This window comes from Pseudophryne corroboree, unplaced genomic scaffold (assembly GCF_028390025.1).
Source record: "Pseudophryne corroboree isolate aPseCor3 unplaced genomic scaffold, aPseCor3.hap2 scaffold_595, whole genome shotgun sequence".
Lineage (NCBI taxonomy): Eukaryota > Metazoa > Chordata > Amphibia > Anura > Myobatrachidae > Pseudophryne > Pseudophryne corroboree.
Genome location: NW_026970193.1, coordinates 43,703 through 57,169, shown reverse-complemented (window position 1 = coordinate 57,169; position 13,467 = coordinate 43,703). Strand labels below are relative to the sequence as shown.

Genomic DNA, 13,467 nt, shown 5'->3' with positions numbered 1-13,467 from the left:
CCGCCCTCCCATGTTCATCTGAAAAGATGTGGTCTCCCTGCAGTTGTTGTCCCCAGATGAGAGTTCCCTTGTGCTGCCTCAGTTGAATCTCCTTTACTTGACAGAGATGTGCCTGAGCAGCGGCCCTCACCAGCCCTATCCCAAATCATACTTATTTTGCATAGGAGATACCATGGTCATGAAGATTGTTCTCCCAGGGTGAGGTTCATTCATTGCATTCTGGGTATGCTGACCCCTGTGATTTTCCCAAATGTGGGAAACTCGACTGCATTATTTGTGGTAGTGAGGGACTGTGTTTGTGCTTTCCTCTGGTCAGCTCTGGTAAAAGTCAGATTTCTTTGTCTCAGATCTTCCTCTAGCCTTGTTCTTCTTTCGAGAGTTCCCTGGTGCTGCCTCAGTTGGATCTCCTTCACTTCACAGGGGGGAACCCGAGCAGCGACCCTCCCCAGCTCTAGCCCAACTCCTACTTACCTGCCAGGTGAGATACTATGATCATGAAGGTGCTTCTCCCAGGGCAAGGCTCACCCATTGCACTCTGGGTGTGCTGCCCCTGCGATTTCCCCAAATGTGGGAAACTTGACTGCATAATTTGTGTTTCCCCTGGTCGGCTCTCGTATAATTCAGATCTCTTTGTCTCAGGTCTCTCTCCAGCCTAGTTTGCTGTCTGTTTCCACTTCTCTTTTCTTCAGCCGCTCCCTTCTATACCCTTGTGCACTATCCTGACTTCTCCCCCAGTCTGCTTACTTTGTGCCTTCCAATGCACAATGCAAACTACAGGAAGTGCTGCAGGGCCCACACCCTTTTACTTGCCTTACAGAGCAGCTCTGGAGCTGTTACAGTGCCCAGCTGCTGCAAGAAATCAGCTTGAATGCTTCAGGGGATGGGGCATGGCCAACATGAGCCCCACACCAAAGGAGGGTGGAGGTGTTTAATGCGAACTAGGGGTCATCCAAGCACCGCAAAAGGCCGCCATGCCCTGCACGCCCATTTTCTCTTTTCATATGCAGATGAGGGTTGAAGCCAACTTTGACCCACTGCTTGGATGACATCACCGTATGCAAATCCGTCTTCTGCAGAACTTCCCCCAGGAATGCTTGCACTAGTTGTTGCATTTGGTTTGTTGTTTGGGGGTGCTTCAGTATTAGGCAGCCTTCTGCCCTCCCATGTTCATCTGAAAATATGTGTTCTCCCTGCAGTTGTTGTCCCCAGATGAGAGTTCCCTTGTGCTGCCTCAGTTGAATCTCCTTTACTTGACAGAGATGTGCATGAGCAGCGGCCCTCCCCAGCCCTATTCCAAATCATACTTATTTTGCATAGGAGATACCATGGTCATGAAGATTGTTCTCCCAGGGTGAGGTTCATTCATTGCATTTTGGGTATGCTGACCCCTGTGATTTCCCCAAATGTGGGAAACTTGACTGCATTATTTGTGGTAGTGGGGGACTGTGTTTGTGCTTTCCTCTGGTCAGCTCTGGTAAAAGTCAGATTTCTTTGTCTCAGATTTTCCTCTAGCCTTGTTCTTCTTTCGAGAGTTCCCTTGTGCTGCCTCAGTTGGATCTCCTTCACTTTACAGGGGGGTACCCGAGCAGCGACCCTCCCCAGCTCTAGCCCAACTCCTACTTACCTGCCAGGTGAGATACTATGATCATGAAGGTGCTTCTCCCAGGGCAAGGCTCACCCATTGCACTCTGGGTGTGCTGCCCCTGCGATTTCCCCAAATGTGGGAAACTTGACTGCATAATTTGTGTTTCCCTTGGTCGGCTCTCGTATAATTCAGATCTCTTTGTCTCAGGTCTCTCTCCAGCCTAGTTTGCTGTCTGTTTCCACTTCTCTTTTCTTCAGCCGCTCCCTTCTATACCCTTGTGCACTATCCTGACTTCTCCTCCCGTCTGCTTACTTTGTGCCTTCCAATGCACAATGCAAACTACAGGTAGTGCTTCAGGGCCCACACCCTTTTACTTGCCTTACAGAGCAGCTCTGGAGCTGTTACAGTGCCCAGCTGCTGCAAGAAATCAGCTTGAATGCTTCAGGGGATGGGGCATGGCCAACATGAGCCCCACACCAAAGGAGGGTGGGGGTGTTTAATGCGAACTAGGGGTCATCCAAGCACTGCAAAAGGCCGCCATGCCCTGCATGCCCCTTTTCTCTTTTCATATGCAGATGAGGGTTCCAGTCAACTTTGGCCCACTGCTTGGATAACATCACCATATGCAAATCCGTCTGCTGCAGACCTTCCCCCAGGAGTGCTTGTACTAGTTGTTGCATATGGTTTGATATTTGATGGTGCTTCAGTATTAGGCAGCCTTCCGCCCTCCCATGTTCATCTGAAAAGATGTGGTCTCCCTGCAGTTGTTGTCCCCAGATGAGAGTTCCCTTGTGCTGCCTCAGTTGAATCTCCTTTGCTTGACAGAGATGTGCCTGAGCAGCGGCCCTCACCAGCCCTATCCCAAATCATACTTATTTTGCATAGGAGATACCATGGTCATGAAGATTGTTCTCCCAGGGTGAGGTTCATTCATTGCATTCTGGGTATGCTGACCCCTGTGATTTTCCCAAATGTGGGAAACTCGACTGCATTATTTGTGGTAGTGGGGGACTGTGTTTGTGCTTTCCTCTGGTCAGCTCTGGTAAAAGTCAGATTTCTTTGTCTCAGATCTTCCTCTAGCCTTGTTCTTCTTTCGAGAGTTCCCTGGTGCTGCCTCAGTTGGATCTCCTTCACTTCACAGGGGGGAACCCGAGCAGCGACCCTCCCCAGCTCTAGCCCAACTCCTACTTACCTGCCAGGTGAGATACTATGATCATGAAGGTGCTTCTCCCAGGGCAAGGCTCACCCATTGCACTCTGGGTGTGCTGCCCCTGCGATTTCCCCAAATGTGGGAAACTTGACTGCATAATTTGTGTTTCCCCTGGTCGGCTCTCGTATAATTCAGATCTCTTTGTCTCAGGTCTCTCTCCAGCCTAGTTTGCTGTCTGTTTCCACTTCTCTTTTCTTCAGCCGCTCCCTTCTATACCCTTGTGCACTATCCTGACTTCTCCTCCCGTCTGCTTACTTTGTGCCTTCCAATGCACAATGCGAACTACAGGTAGTGCTGCAGGGCCCACACCCTTTTACTTGCCTTACAGAGCAGCTCTGGAGCTGTTACAGTGCCCAGCTGCTGCAAGAAATCAGCTTGAATGCTTCAGGGGCTGGGGCATAGCCAACATGAGCCCCACACCAAAGGAGGGTGGAGGTGTTTAATGCAAACTAGGGGTCAGCCAAGCGCCGCAAAAGGCCACCATGCCCTGCACGCCCCTTTTCTCTTTTCATATGCAGACGAGGATTGAAGCCAACTTTGACCCACTGCTTGGATGACATCACCATATGCAAATCCATCTGCGGCAGGCCTTCCCCCAGGAATGCTTGCACTAGTTGTTGCATTTGGTTTGTTGTTTGGGGGTGCTTCAGTATTAGGCAGCCTTCTGCCCTCCCATGTTCATCTGAAAATATATGTTCTCCCTGCAGTTGTTGTCCCAAGATGAGAGTTCCCTTGTGCTGCCTCAGTTGAATCTCCTTTACTTGACAGAGATGTGCATGAGCAGCGGCCCTCCCCAGCCCTATTCCAAATCATACTTATTTTGCATAGGAGATACCATGGTCATGAAGATTTTTCTCCCAGGGTGAGGTTCATTCATTGCATTTTGGGTATGCTGACCCCTGTGATTTCCCCAAATGTCGGAAACTTGACTGCATTATTTGTGGTAGTGGGAGACTGTGTTTGTGCTTTCCTCTGGTCAGCTCTGGTAAAAGTCAGATTTCTTTGTCTCAGATTTTCCTTTAGCCTTGTTCTTCTTTCGAGAGTTCCCTTGTGCTGCCTCAGTTGGATCTCCTTCACTTTACAGGGGGGTACCCGAGCAGCGACCCTCCCCAGCTCTAGCCCAACTCCTACTTACCTGCCAGGTGAGATACTATGATCATGAAGGTGCTTCTCCCAGGGCAAGGCTCACCCATTGTACTCTGGGTGTGATGCTCCTGCGATTTCCCCAAATGTGGGAATCTTGACTGCATAATTTGTGTTTCCCCTGGTCGGCTCACGTATAATTCAGATCTCTTTGTCTCAGGTCTCTCTCCAGCCTAGTTTGCTGTCTGTTTCCACTTCTCTTTTCTTCAGCCGCTCCCTTCTATACCCTTGTGCACTATCCTGACTTCTCCTCCCATCTGCTTACTTTGTGCCTTCCAATGCACAATGCAAACTACAGGTAGTGCTGCAGGGCCCACACCCTTTTACTTGCCTTACAGAGCAGCTCTGGAGCTGTTACAGTGCCCAGCTGCTGCAAGAAATCAGCTTGAATGCTTCAGGGGCTGGGGCATAGCCAACATGAGCCCCACACCGAAGGAGGGTGGAGGTGTTTAATGCGAACTAGGGGTCATCCAAGCACCGCAAAAGGCCGCCATGCCCTGCACGCCCCTTTTCTCTTTTCATATGCAGATGAGGGTTGAAGCCAACTTTGACCCACTGCTTGGATGACATCACCGTATGCAAATCCATCTTCTGCAGAACTTCCCCCAGGAATGCTTGCACTAGTTGTTGCATTTGGTTTGTTGTTTGGGGGTGCTTCAGTATTAGGCAGCCTTCTGCCCTCCCATGTTCATCTGAAAATATGTGTTCTCCCTGCAGTTGTTGTCCCCAGATGAGAGTTCCCTTGTGCTGCCTCAGTTGAATCTCCTTTACTTGACAGAGATGTGCATGAGCAGCGGCCCTTCCCAGCCCTATTCCAAATCATACTTATTTTGCATAGGAGATACCATGGTCATGAAGATTGTTCTCCCAGGGTGAGGTTCATTCATTGCATTTTGGGTATGCTGACCTCTGTGATTTCCCCAAATGTGGGAAACTTGACTGCATTATTTGTGGTAGTGGGGGACTGTGTTTGTGCTTTCCTCTGGTCAGCTCTGGTAAAAGTCAGATTTCTTTGTCTCAGATTTTCCTCTAGCCTTGTTCTTCTTTCGAGAGTTCCCTTGTGCTGCCTCAGTTGGATCTCCTTCACTTTACAGGGGGGTACCCGAGCAGCGACCCTCCCCAGCTCTAGCCCAACTCCTACTTACCTGCCAGGTGAGATACTATGATCATGAAGGTGCTTCTCCCAGGGCAAGGCTCACCCATTGCACTCTGGGTGTGCTGCTCCTGCGATTTCCCCAAATGTGGGAAACTTGACTGCATAATTTGTGTTTCCCCTGGTCGGCTCTCGTATAATTCAGATCTCTTTGTCTCAGGTCTCTCTCCAGCCTAGTTTGCTGTCTGTTTCCACTTCTCTTTTCTTGAGCCGCTCCCTTCTATGCCCTTGCGCACTATCCTGACTTCTCCTCCTGTCTGCTTACTTTGTGCCTTCCAACGCACAATGCGAACTACAGGTAGTGCTGCAGGGCCCACACCCTTTTACTTGCCTTACAGAGCAGCTCTGGAGCTGTTACAGTGCCCAGCTGCTGCAAGAATTCAGCTTGAATGCTTCAGGGGCTGGGGCATAGCCAACATGAGCCCCACACCAAAGGAGGGTGGAGGTGTTTAATGCAAACTAGGGGTCAGCCAAGCGCCGCAAAAGGCCACCATGCCCTGCACGCCCCTTTTCTCTTTTCATATGCAGACGAGGGTTGAAGCCAACTTTGACCAACTGCTTGGATGACATCACCATATGCAAATCCATCTGCGGCAGGCCTTCCCCCAGGAATGCTTGCACTAGTTGTTGCATTTGGTTTGTTGTTTGGGGGTGCTTCAGTATTAGGCAGCCTTCTGCCCTCCCATGTTCATCTGAAAATATATGTTCTCCCTGCAGTTGTTGTCCCAAGATGAGAGTTCCCTTGTGCTGCCTCAGTTGAATCTCCTTTACTTGACAGAGATGTGCATGAGCAGCGGCCCTCCCCAGCCCTCTTCCAAATCATACTTATTTTGCATAGGAGATACCATTGTCATGAAGATTTTTCTCCCAGGGTGAGGTTCATTCATTGCATTTTGGGTATGCTGACCCCTGTGATTTCCCCAAATGTGGGAAACTCGACTGCATTATTTGTGGTAGTGGGAGGCTGTGTTTGTGATTTCTTCTGGTCAGCTCTGGTAAAAGTCAGATTTCTTTGTTTCAGATTTTCCTTTAGCCTTGTTCTTCTTTCGAGAGTTCCCTTGTGCTGCCTCAGTTGGATCTCCTTCACTTAACAGGGGGGTGCCCGAGCAGCGACCCTCCCTAGCTCTAGCCCAACTCCTACTTACCTGCCAGGTGAGATACTATGATCATGAAGGTGCTTCTCCCAGGGCAAGGCTCACCCATTGCACTCTGGGTGTGCTGCCCCTGCGATTTCCCCAAATGTGGGAAACTTGACTGCATAATTTGTGTTTCCCCTGGTCGGCTCTCGTATAATTCAGATCTCTTTGTCTCAGATCTCTCTCCAGCCTAGTTTGCTGTCTGTTTCCACTTCTCTTTTCTTCAGCCGCTCCCTTCTATACCCTTGTGCACTATCCTGACTTCTCCTCCCGTCTGCTTACTTTGTGCCTTCCAATGCACAATGCAAACTACAGGTAGTGCTGCAGGGCCCACACCCTTTTACTTGCCTTACAGAGCGTCTCTGGAGCTGTTACAGTGCCCAGCTGCTGCAAGAAATCTGCTTGAATGCTTCAGGGGATGGGACATGGCCAACATGAGCCCCACACCAAAGGAGGGTGGAGCAGAAGGCTGCCTAATACTGAAGCACCCCCAAACAACAAACCAAATGCAACAACTAGTGCAAGCATTCCTGGGGGAAGGCCTGCCGCAGATGGATTTGCATATGGTGATGTCATCCAAGCAGTGGGTCAAAGGTGGCTTCAACCCTCGTCTGCATATAAAAACAGAAAAGGGGCGTGCAGGGCATGGTGGCCTTTTGCGGCGCTTGACTGACCCCTAGTTTGCATTAAACACCTCCACCCTCCTTCGGTGTGGGGCTCATGTTGGCTATGCCCCAGCCCCTGAAGCATTCAAGCTGATTTCTTGCAGCAGCTGGCCACTGTAACAGCTCCAGAGCTGCTCTGTAAGGCAAGTAAAAGGGTGTGGGCCCTGCAGCACTACCTGTAGTTTGCATTGTGCATTGGAAGGCACAAAGTAAGCAGACGGGAGGAGAAGTCAGGATAGTGCACAAGGGTATAGAAGGGAGCGGCTGAAAAAAAGAGAAGTGGAAACAGACAGCAAACTAGGCTGGAGAGAGACCTGAGACAAAGAGATCTGAATTATACGAGAGCCGACCAGGGGAAACACAAATTATGCAGTCAAGTTTCCCACATTTGGGGAAATCGCAGGAGCAGCACACCCAGAGTACAATGGGTGAGCCTTGCCCTGGGAGAAGCACCTTCATGATCATAGTATCTCACCTGGCAGGTAAGTAGGAGTTGGGCTAGAGCTGGGGAGGGTCGCTGCTCGGGTACCCCCCTGTAAAGTGAAGGAGATCCAACTGAGGCAGCACAAGGGAACTCTCGAAAGAAGAACAAGGCTAAAGGAAAATCTGAGACAAAGAAATCTGACTTTTACCAGAGCTGACCAGAAGAAATCACAAACACAGCCTCCCACTACCACAAATAATGCAGTCAAGTTTCCCACATTTGGGGAAATCACAGGGGTCAGCATACCCAAAATGCAATGAATAAACCTCACCCTGGGAGAAAAATCTTCATGACCATGGTATCTCCTATGCAAAATAAGTATGATTTGGAATAGGGCTGGGGAGGGCCGCTGCTCATGCACATCTCTGTCAAGTAAAGGAGATTTAACTGAGGCAACACAAGGGAACTCTCATCTGGGGACAACAACTGCAGGGAGAACATATATTTTCAGATGAACATGGGAGGGCAGAAGGCTGCCTAATACTGATGCACCCCCAAACAACAAACCAAATGCAACAACTAGTGCAAGCATTCCTGGGGGAAGGCCTGCCGCAGATGGATTTGCATATGGTGATGTCATCCAAGCAGTGGGTCAAAGTTGGCTTCAACCCTCGTCTGCATATGAAAAGAGAAAAGGGGCGTGCAGGGCATGGCGGCCTTTTGCGGTGCTTGGATGACCCCTAGTTCGCATTAAACACCTCCACCCTCTTTTGGTGTGGGGCTCATGTTGGCCATGCCCCATCCCCTGAAGCATTCAAGCAGATTTCTTGCAGCAGCTGGGCACTGTAACAGCTCCAGAGCTGCTCTGTAAGGCAAGTAAAAGGGTGTGGGCCCTGCAGCACTACCTGTAGTATGCATTGTGCATTGGAAGGCACAAAGTAAGCAGACGGGAGGAGAAGTCAGGATAGTGCACAAGGTTATAGAAGGGAGCGGCTGAAGAAAAGAGAAGTGGAAACAGACAGCAAACTAGGCTGGAGAGAGACCTGAGACAAAGAGATCTGAATTATACGAGAGCCGACCAGGGGAAACACAAATTATGCAGTCAAGTTTCCCACATTTGGGGAAATCGCAGGGGCAGCACACCCAGAGTGCAATGGGTGAGCCTTGCCCTGGGAGAAGCACCATCATGATCATAGTATCTCACCTGGCAGGTAAGTAGGAGTTGGGCTAGAGCTGGGGAGGGTCTCTGCTCGGGCACCCCCCTGTCAAGTGAAGGAGATCCAACTGAGGCAGCACAAGGGAACTCTCGAAAGAAGAACAAGGCTAGAGGAAGATCTGAAACAAAGAAATCTGACTTTTACCAGAGCTGACCAGAGGAAAACACAAACACAGTCCCCCACTACCACAAATAAAGCAGTCGAGTTTCCCACATTTGGGGAAATCACAGGGGTCAGCATACCCAGAATGCAATGAATGAACCTCACCCTGGGAGAATAATCTTCATGACCATGGTATGTCCTATGCAAAATAAGTATGATTTGGGATAGAGCTGGGGTGGGCCGCTGCTCAGGCACATCTCTGTCAAGTTAAGGAGATTCAACTGAGGCAGCACAAGGGAACTCTCATCTGGGGACAACAACTGCAGGGAGAACACATATTTTCAGATGAACATGGGAGGGCAGAAGGCTGCCTAATACTGAAGCACCCCCAAACAACAAACCAAATGCAACAACTAGTGCAAGCATTCCTGGGGGAAGTTCTGCAGAAGACGGATTTGCATACGGTGATGTCATCCAAGCAGTGGGTCAAAGTTGGCTTCAACCCTCATCTGCATATGAAAAGAGAAAAGGGGCGTGCAGGGCATGGCGGCTTTTTGCGGTGCTTGGATGACCCCTAGTTCGCATTAAACACCTCCACCTTCCTTTGGTGTGGGGCTCATGTTGGCCATGCCCCATCCCCTGAAGCATTCAAGCTGATTTCTTGCAGCAGCTGGGCACTGTAACAGCTCCAGAGCTGCTCTGTAAGGCAAGTAAAAGGGTGTGGGCCCTGCAGCACTACCTGTAGTTTGCATTGTGCATTGGAAGGCACAAAGTAAGCAGACGGGAGGAGAAGTCAGGATAGTGCACAAGGGTATAGAAGGGAGCGGCTGAAGAAAAGAGAAGTGGAAACAGACAGCAAACTAGGCTGGAGAGAGACCTGAGACAAAGAGATCTGAATTATACGAGAGCCGACCAGGGGAAACACAAATTATGCAGTCAAGTTTCCCACATTTGGGGAAATCGCAGGAGCAGCACACCCAGAGTACAATGGGTGAGCCTTGCCCTGGGAGAAGCACCTTCATGATCATAGTATCTCACCTGGCAGGTAAGTAGGAGTTGGGCTAGAGCTGGGGAGGGTCGCTGCTAGGGTACCCCCCTGTAAAGTGAAGGAGATCCAACTGAGGCAGCACAAGGGAACTCTCGAAAGAAGAACAAGGCTAAAGGAAAATCTGAGACAAAGAAATCTGACTTTTACCAGAGCTGACCAGAGGAAAGCACAAACACAGTCTCCCACTACCACAAATAATGCAGTCAAGTTTCCCACATTTGGGGAAATCACAGGGGTCAGCATACCCAAAATGCAATGAATGAACCTCACCCTGGGAGAAAAATCTTCATGACCATGGTATCTCCTATGCAAAATAAGTATGATTTGGAATAGGGCTGGGGAGGGCCGCTGCTCATGCACATCTCTGTCAAGTAAAGGAGATTCAACTGAGGCAGCACAAGGGAACTCTCATCTTGGGACAACAACTGCAGGGAGAACACATATTTTCAGATGAACATGGGAGGGCAGAAGGCTGCCTAATACTGAAGCACCCCCAAACAACAAACCAAATGCAACAACTAGTGCAAGCATTCCTGGGGGAAGTTCTGCAGAAGACGGATTTGCATACGGTGATGTCATCCAAGCAGTGGGTCAAAGTTGGCTTCAACCCTCATCTGCATATGAAAAGAGAAAAGGGGCGTGCAGGGCATGGCGGCCTTTTGCGGTGCTTGGATGACCCCTAGTTTGCATTAAACACCTCCACCCTCCTTTGGTGTGGGGCTCATGTTGGCCATGCCCCATCCCCTGAAGCATTCAAGCTGATTTCTTGCAGCAGCTGGGCACTGTAACAGCTCCAGAGCTGCTCTGTAAGGCAAGTAAAAGGGTGTGGGCCCTGCAGCACTACCTGTAGTTTGCATTGTGCATTGGAAGGCACAAAGTAAGCAGACGGGAGGAGAAGTCAGGATAGTGCACAAGGGTATAGAAGGGAGCGGCTGAAGAAAAGAGAAGTGGAAACAGACAGCAAACTAGGCTGGAGAGAGACCTGAGACAAAGAGATCTGAATTATACGAGAGCCGACCAGGGGAAACACAAATTATGCAGTCAAGTTTCCCACATTTGGGGAAATCGCAGGAGCAGCACACCCAGAGTACAATGGGTGAGCCTTGCCCTGGGAGAAGCACCTTCATGATCATAGTATCTCACCTGGCAGGTAAGTAGGAGTTGGGCTAGAGCTGGGGAGGGTCGCTGCTCGGGTACCCCCCTGTAAAGTGAAGGAGATCCAACTGAGGCAGCACAAGGGAACTCTCGAAAGAAGAACAAGGCTAAAGGAAAATCTGAGACAAAGAAATCTGACTTTTACCAGAGCTGACCAGAGGAAAGCACAAACACAGTCTCCCACTACCACAAATAATGCAGTCAAGTTTCCCACATTTGGGGAAATCACAGGGGTCAGCATACCCAAAATGCAATGAATGAACCTCACCCTGGGAGAAAAATCTTCATGACCATGGTATCTCCTATGCAAAATAAGTATGATTTGGAATAGGGCTGGGGAGGGCCGCTGCTCATGCACATCTCTGTCAAGTAAAGGAGATTCAACTGAGGCAGCACAAGGGAACTCTCATCTTGGGACAACAACTGCAGGGAGAACACATATTTTCAGATGAACATGGGAGGGCAGAAGGCTGCCTAATACTGAAGCACCTCCAAACAACAAACCAAATGCAACAACTAGTGCAAGCATTCCTGGGGGAAGGCCTGCCGCAGATGGATTTGCATATGGTGATGTCATCCAAGCAGTGGGTCAAAGTTGGCTTCAACCCTCGTCTGCATATGAAAACAGAAAAGGGGCGTGCAGGGCATGGTGGCCTTTTGCGGCGCTTGTCTGACCCCTAGTTTGCATTAAACACCTCCACCCTCCTTCGGTGTGGGGCTCATGTTGGCTATGCCCCAGCCCCTGAAGCATTCAAGCTGATTTCTTGCAGCAGCTGGGCACTGTAACAGCTCCAGAGCTGCTCTGTAAGGCAAGTAAAAGGGTGTGGGCCCTGCAGCACTACCTGTAGTTTGCATTGTGCATTGGAAGGCACAAAGTAAGCAGACGGGAGGAGAAGTCAGGATAGTGCACAAGGGTATAGAAGGGAGCGGCTGAAGAAAAGAGAAGTGGAAACAGACAGCAAACTAGGCTGGAGAGAGACCTGAGACAAAGAGATCTGAATTATACGAGAGCCGACCAGGGGAAACACAAATTATGCAGTCAAGTTTCCCACATTTGGGGAAATCGCAGGAGCAGCACACCCAGAGTACAATGGGTTAGCCTTGCCCTGGGAGAAGCACCTTCATGATCATAGTATCTCACCTGGCAGGTAAGTAGGAGTTGGGCTAGAGCTGGGGAGGGTCGCTGCTCGGGTACCCCCCTGTAAAGTGAAGGAGATCCAACTGAGGCAGCACAAGGGAACTCTCGAAAGAAGAACAAGGCTAAAGGAAAATCTGAGACAAAGAAATCTGACTTTTACCAGAGCTGACCAGAGGAAAGCACAAACACAGTCTCCCACTACCACAAATAATGCAGTCAAGTTTCCCACATTTGGGGAAATCACAGGGGTCAGCATACCCAAAATGCAATGAATGAACCTCACCCTGGGAGAAAAATCTTCATGACCATGGTATCTCCTATGCAAAATAAGTATGATTTGGAATAGGGCTGGGGAGGGCCGCTGCTCATGCACATCTCTGTCAAGTAAAGGAGATTCAACTGAGGCAGCACAAGGGAACTCTCATCTTGGGACAACAACTGCAGGGAGAACACATATTTTCAGATGAACATGGGAGGGCAAAAGGCTGCCTAATACTGAAGCACCCCCAAACAACAAACCAAATGCAACAACTAGTGCAAGCATTCCTGGGGGAAGTTCTGCAGAAGACGGATTTGCATACGGTGATGTCATCCAAGCAGTGGGTCAAAGTTGGCTTCAACCCTCATCTGCATATGAAAAGAGAAAAGGGGCGTGCAGGGCATGGCGGCCTTTTGCGGTGCTTGGATGACCCCTAGTTCGCATTAAACACCTCCACCCTCCTTTGGTGTGGGGCTCATGTTGGCCATGCCCCATCCCCTGAAGCATTCAAGCTGATTTCTTGCAGCAGCTGGGCACTGTAACAGCTCCAGAGCTGCTCTGTAAGGCAAGTAAAAGGGTGTGGGCCCTGCAGCACTACCTGTAGTTTGCATTGTGCATTGGAAGGCACAAAGTAAGCAGACGGGAGGAGAAGTCAGGATAGTGCACAAGGGTATAGAAGGGAGCGGCTGAAGAAAAGAGAAGTGGAAACAGACAGCAAACTAGGCTGGAGAGAGACCTGAGACAAAGAGATCTGAATTATACGAGAGCCGACCAGGGGAAACACAAATTATGCAGTCAAGTTTCCCACATTTGGGGAAATCGCAGGGGCAGCACACCCAGAGTGCAATGGGTGAGCCTTGCCCTGGGAGAAGCACCTTCATGATCATAGTATCTCACCTGGCAGGTAAGTAGGAGTTGGGCTAGAGCTGGGGAAAGTCGCTGTTCGGGCACCCCCCTGTCAAGTGAAAGAGATCCAACTGAGGCAGCACAAGGAAACTCTCATCTGGGGACAACAACTGCAGGGAGAACACATATTTTCAGATGAACATGGGAGGGCAGAAGGCTGCCTAATACTGAAGCACCCCCAAACAACAAACCAAATGCAACAACTAGTACAAGCATTCCTGGGGGAAGTTCTGCAGAAGACGGAATTGCATACGGTGATGTCATCCAAGCAGTGGGCCAAAGTTGGCTGGAACCCTCATCTGCATATGAAAAGAGAAAAGGGGTAT

General features: G+C 49.9%; 22 non-coding genes and 1 pseudogene across 22 annotated transcripts; 12 read left to right on the top strand and 11 right to left on the bottom strand.

The window, feature by feature from the left end:
• The first annotated feature begins 147 nt into the window (after positions 1-147).
• On the top strand, positions 148-311 carry LOC135035169 (U1 spliceosomal RNA). The gene has a single exon (XR_010230240.1). It is a non-coding gene; the product is annotated as a U1 spliceosomal RNA (small nuclear RNA).
• Positions 312-463: 152 nt separating this feature from the next.
• LOC135035082 (U1 spliceosomal RNA) lies at positions 464-626 on the top strand. The gene has a single exon (XR_010230164.1). It is a non-coding gene; the product is annotated as a U1 spliceosomal RNA (small nuclear RNA).
• Positions 627-1,300: 674 nt separating this feature from the next.
• On the top strand, positions 1,301-1,464 carry LOC135035170 (U1 spliceosomal RNA). Its single transcript, XR_010230242.1, has one exon. It is a non-coding gene; the product is annotated as a U1 spliceosomal RNA (small nuclear RNA).
• A 152-nt stretch (positions 1,465-1,616) lies between these two features.
• On the top strand, positions 1,617-1,779 carry LOC135035090 (U1 spliceosomal RNA). The gene has a single exon (XR_010230172.1). It is a non-coding gene; the product is annotated as a U1 spliceosomal RNA (small nuclear RNA).
• Positions 1,780-2,453: 674 nt separating this feature from the next.
• On the top strand, positions 2,454-2,617 carry LOC135035083 (U1 spliceosomal RNA). Its single transcript, XR_010230165.1, has one exon. It is a non-coding gene; the product is annotated as a U1 spliceosomal RNA (small nuclear RNA).
• A 152-nt stretch (positions 2,618-2,769) lies between these two features.
• Positions 2,770-2,932, top strand: LOC135035081 (U1 spliceosomal RNA). Its single transcript, XR_010230163.1, has one exon. It is a non-coding gene; the product is annotated as a U1 spliceosomal RNA (small nuclear RNA).
• Positions 2,933-3,606: 674 nt separating this feature from the next.
• LOC135035071 (U1 spliceosomal RNA) lies at positions 3,607-3,770 on the top strand. Its single transcript, XR_010230154.1, has one exon. It is a non-coding gene; the product is annotated as a U1 spliceosomal RNA (small nuclear RNA).
• Positions 3,771-3,922: 152 nt separating this feature from the next.
• LOC135035134 (U1 spliceosomal RNA) lies at positions 3,923-4,074 on the top strand (annotated as a pseudogene).
• A 685-nt stretch (positions 4,075-4,759) lies between these two features.
• Positions 4,760-4,923, top strand: LOC135035181 (U1 spliceosomal RNA). Its single transcript, XR_010230253.1, has one exon. It is a non-coding gene; the product is annotated as a U1 spliceosomal RNA (small nuclear RNA).
• A 152-nt stretch (positions 4,924-5,075) lies between these two features.
• LOC135035088 (U1 spliceosomal RNA) lies at positions 5,076-5,238 on the top strand. Its single transcript, XR_010230170.1, has one exon. It is a non-coding gene; the product is annotated as a U1 spliceosomal RNA (small nuclear RNA).
• A 674-nt stretch (positions 5,239-5,912) lies between these two features.
• LOC135035203 (U1 spliceosomal RNA) lies at positions 5,913-6,076 on the top strand. The gene has a single exon (XR_010230277.1). It is a non-coding gene; the product is annotated as a U1 spliceosomal RNA (small nuclear RNA).
• A 152-nt stretch (positions 6,077-6,228) lies between these two features.
• Positions 6,229-6,391, top strand: LOC135035080 (U1 spliceosomal RNA). The gene has a single exon (XR_010230162.1). It is a non-coding gene; the product is annotated as a U1 spliceosomal RNA (small nuclear RNA).
• Positions 6,392-7,219: 828 nt separating this feature from the next.
• Positions 7,220-7,382, bottom strand: LOC135035098 (U1 spliceosomal RNA). The gene has a single exon (XR_010230180.1). It is a non-coding gene; the product is annotated as a U1 spliceosomal RNA (small nuclear RNA).
• Positions 7,383-7,534: 152 nt separating this feature from the next.
• On the bottom strand, positions 7,535-7,698 carry LOC135035194 (U1 spliceosomal RNA). The gene has a single exon (XR_010230268.1). It is a non-coding gene; the product is annotated as a U1 spliceosomal RNA (small nuclear RNA).
• Positions 7,699-8,372: 674 nt separating this feature from the next.
• Positions 8,373-8,535, bottom strand: LOC135035093 (U1 spliceosomal RNA). Its single transcript, XR_010230175.1, has one exon. It is a non-coding gene; the product is annotated as a U1 spliceosomal RNA (small nuclear RNA).
• A 152-nt stretch (positions 8,536-8,687) lies between these two features.
• LOC135035200 (U1 spliceosomal RNA) lies at positions 8,688-8,851 on the bottom strand. Its single transcript, XR_010230275.1, has one exon. It is a non-coding gene; the product is annotated as a U1 spliceosomal RNA (small nuclear RNA).
• Positions 8,852-9,525: 674 nt separating this feature from the next.
• LOC135035097 (U1 spliceosomal RNA) lies at positions 9,526-9,688 on the bottom strand. The gene has a single exon (XR_010230179.1). It is a non-coding gene; the product is annotated as a U1 spliceosomal RNA (small nuclear RNA).
• Positions 9,689-9,840: 152 nt separating this feature from the next.
• LOC135035193 (U1 spliceosomal RNA) lies at positions 9,841-10,004 on the bottom strand. Its single transcript, XR_010230267.1, has one exon. It is a non-coding gene; the product is annotated as a U1 spliceosomal RNA (small nuclear RNA).
• A 674-nt stretch (positions 10,005-10,678) lies between these two features.
• Positions 10,679-10,841, bottom strand: LOC135035096 (U1 spliceosomal RNA). Its single transcript, XR_010230178.1, has one exon. It is a non-coding gene; the product is annotated as a U1 spliceosomal RNA (small nuclear RNA).
• A 152-nt stretch (positions 10,842-10,993) lies between these two features.
• Positions 10,994-11,157, bottom strand: LOC135035192 (U1 spliceosomal RNA). Its single transcript, XR_010230266.1, has one exon. It is a non-coding gene; the product is annotated as a U1 spliceosomal RNA (small nuclear RNA).
• Positions 11,158-11,831: 674 nt separating this feature from the next.
• Positions 11,832-11,994, bottom strand: LOC135035126 (U1 spliceosomal RNA). The gene has a single exon (XR_010230204.1). It is a non-coding gene; the product is annotated as a U1 spliceosomal RNA (small nuclear RNA).
• Positions 11,995-12,146: 152 nt separating this feature from the next.
• LOC135035191 (U1 spliceosomal RNA) lies at positions 12,147-12,310 on the bottom strand. Its single transcript, XR_010230265.1, has one exon. It is a non-coding gene; the product is annotated as a U1 spliceosomal RNA (small nuclear RNA).
• A 674-nt stretch (positions 12,311-12,984) lies between these two features.
• On the bottom strand, positions 12,985-13,147 carry LOC135035079 (U1 spliceosomal RNA). Its single transcript, XR_010230161.1, has one exon. It is a non-coding gene; the product is annotated as a U1 spliceosomal RNA (small nuclear RNA).
• Between the last annotated feature and the right edge of the window lie 320 nt (positions 13,148-13,467).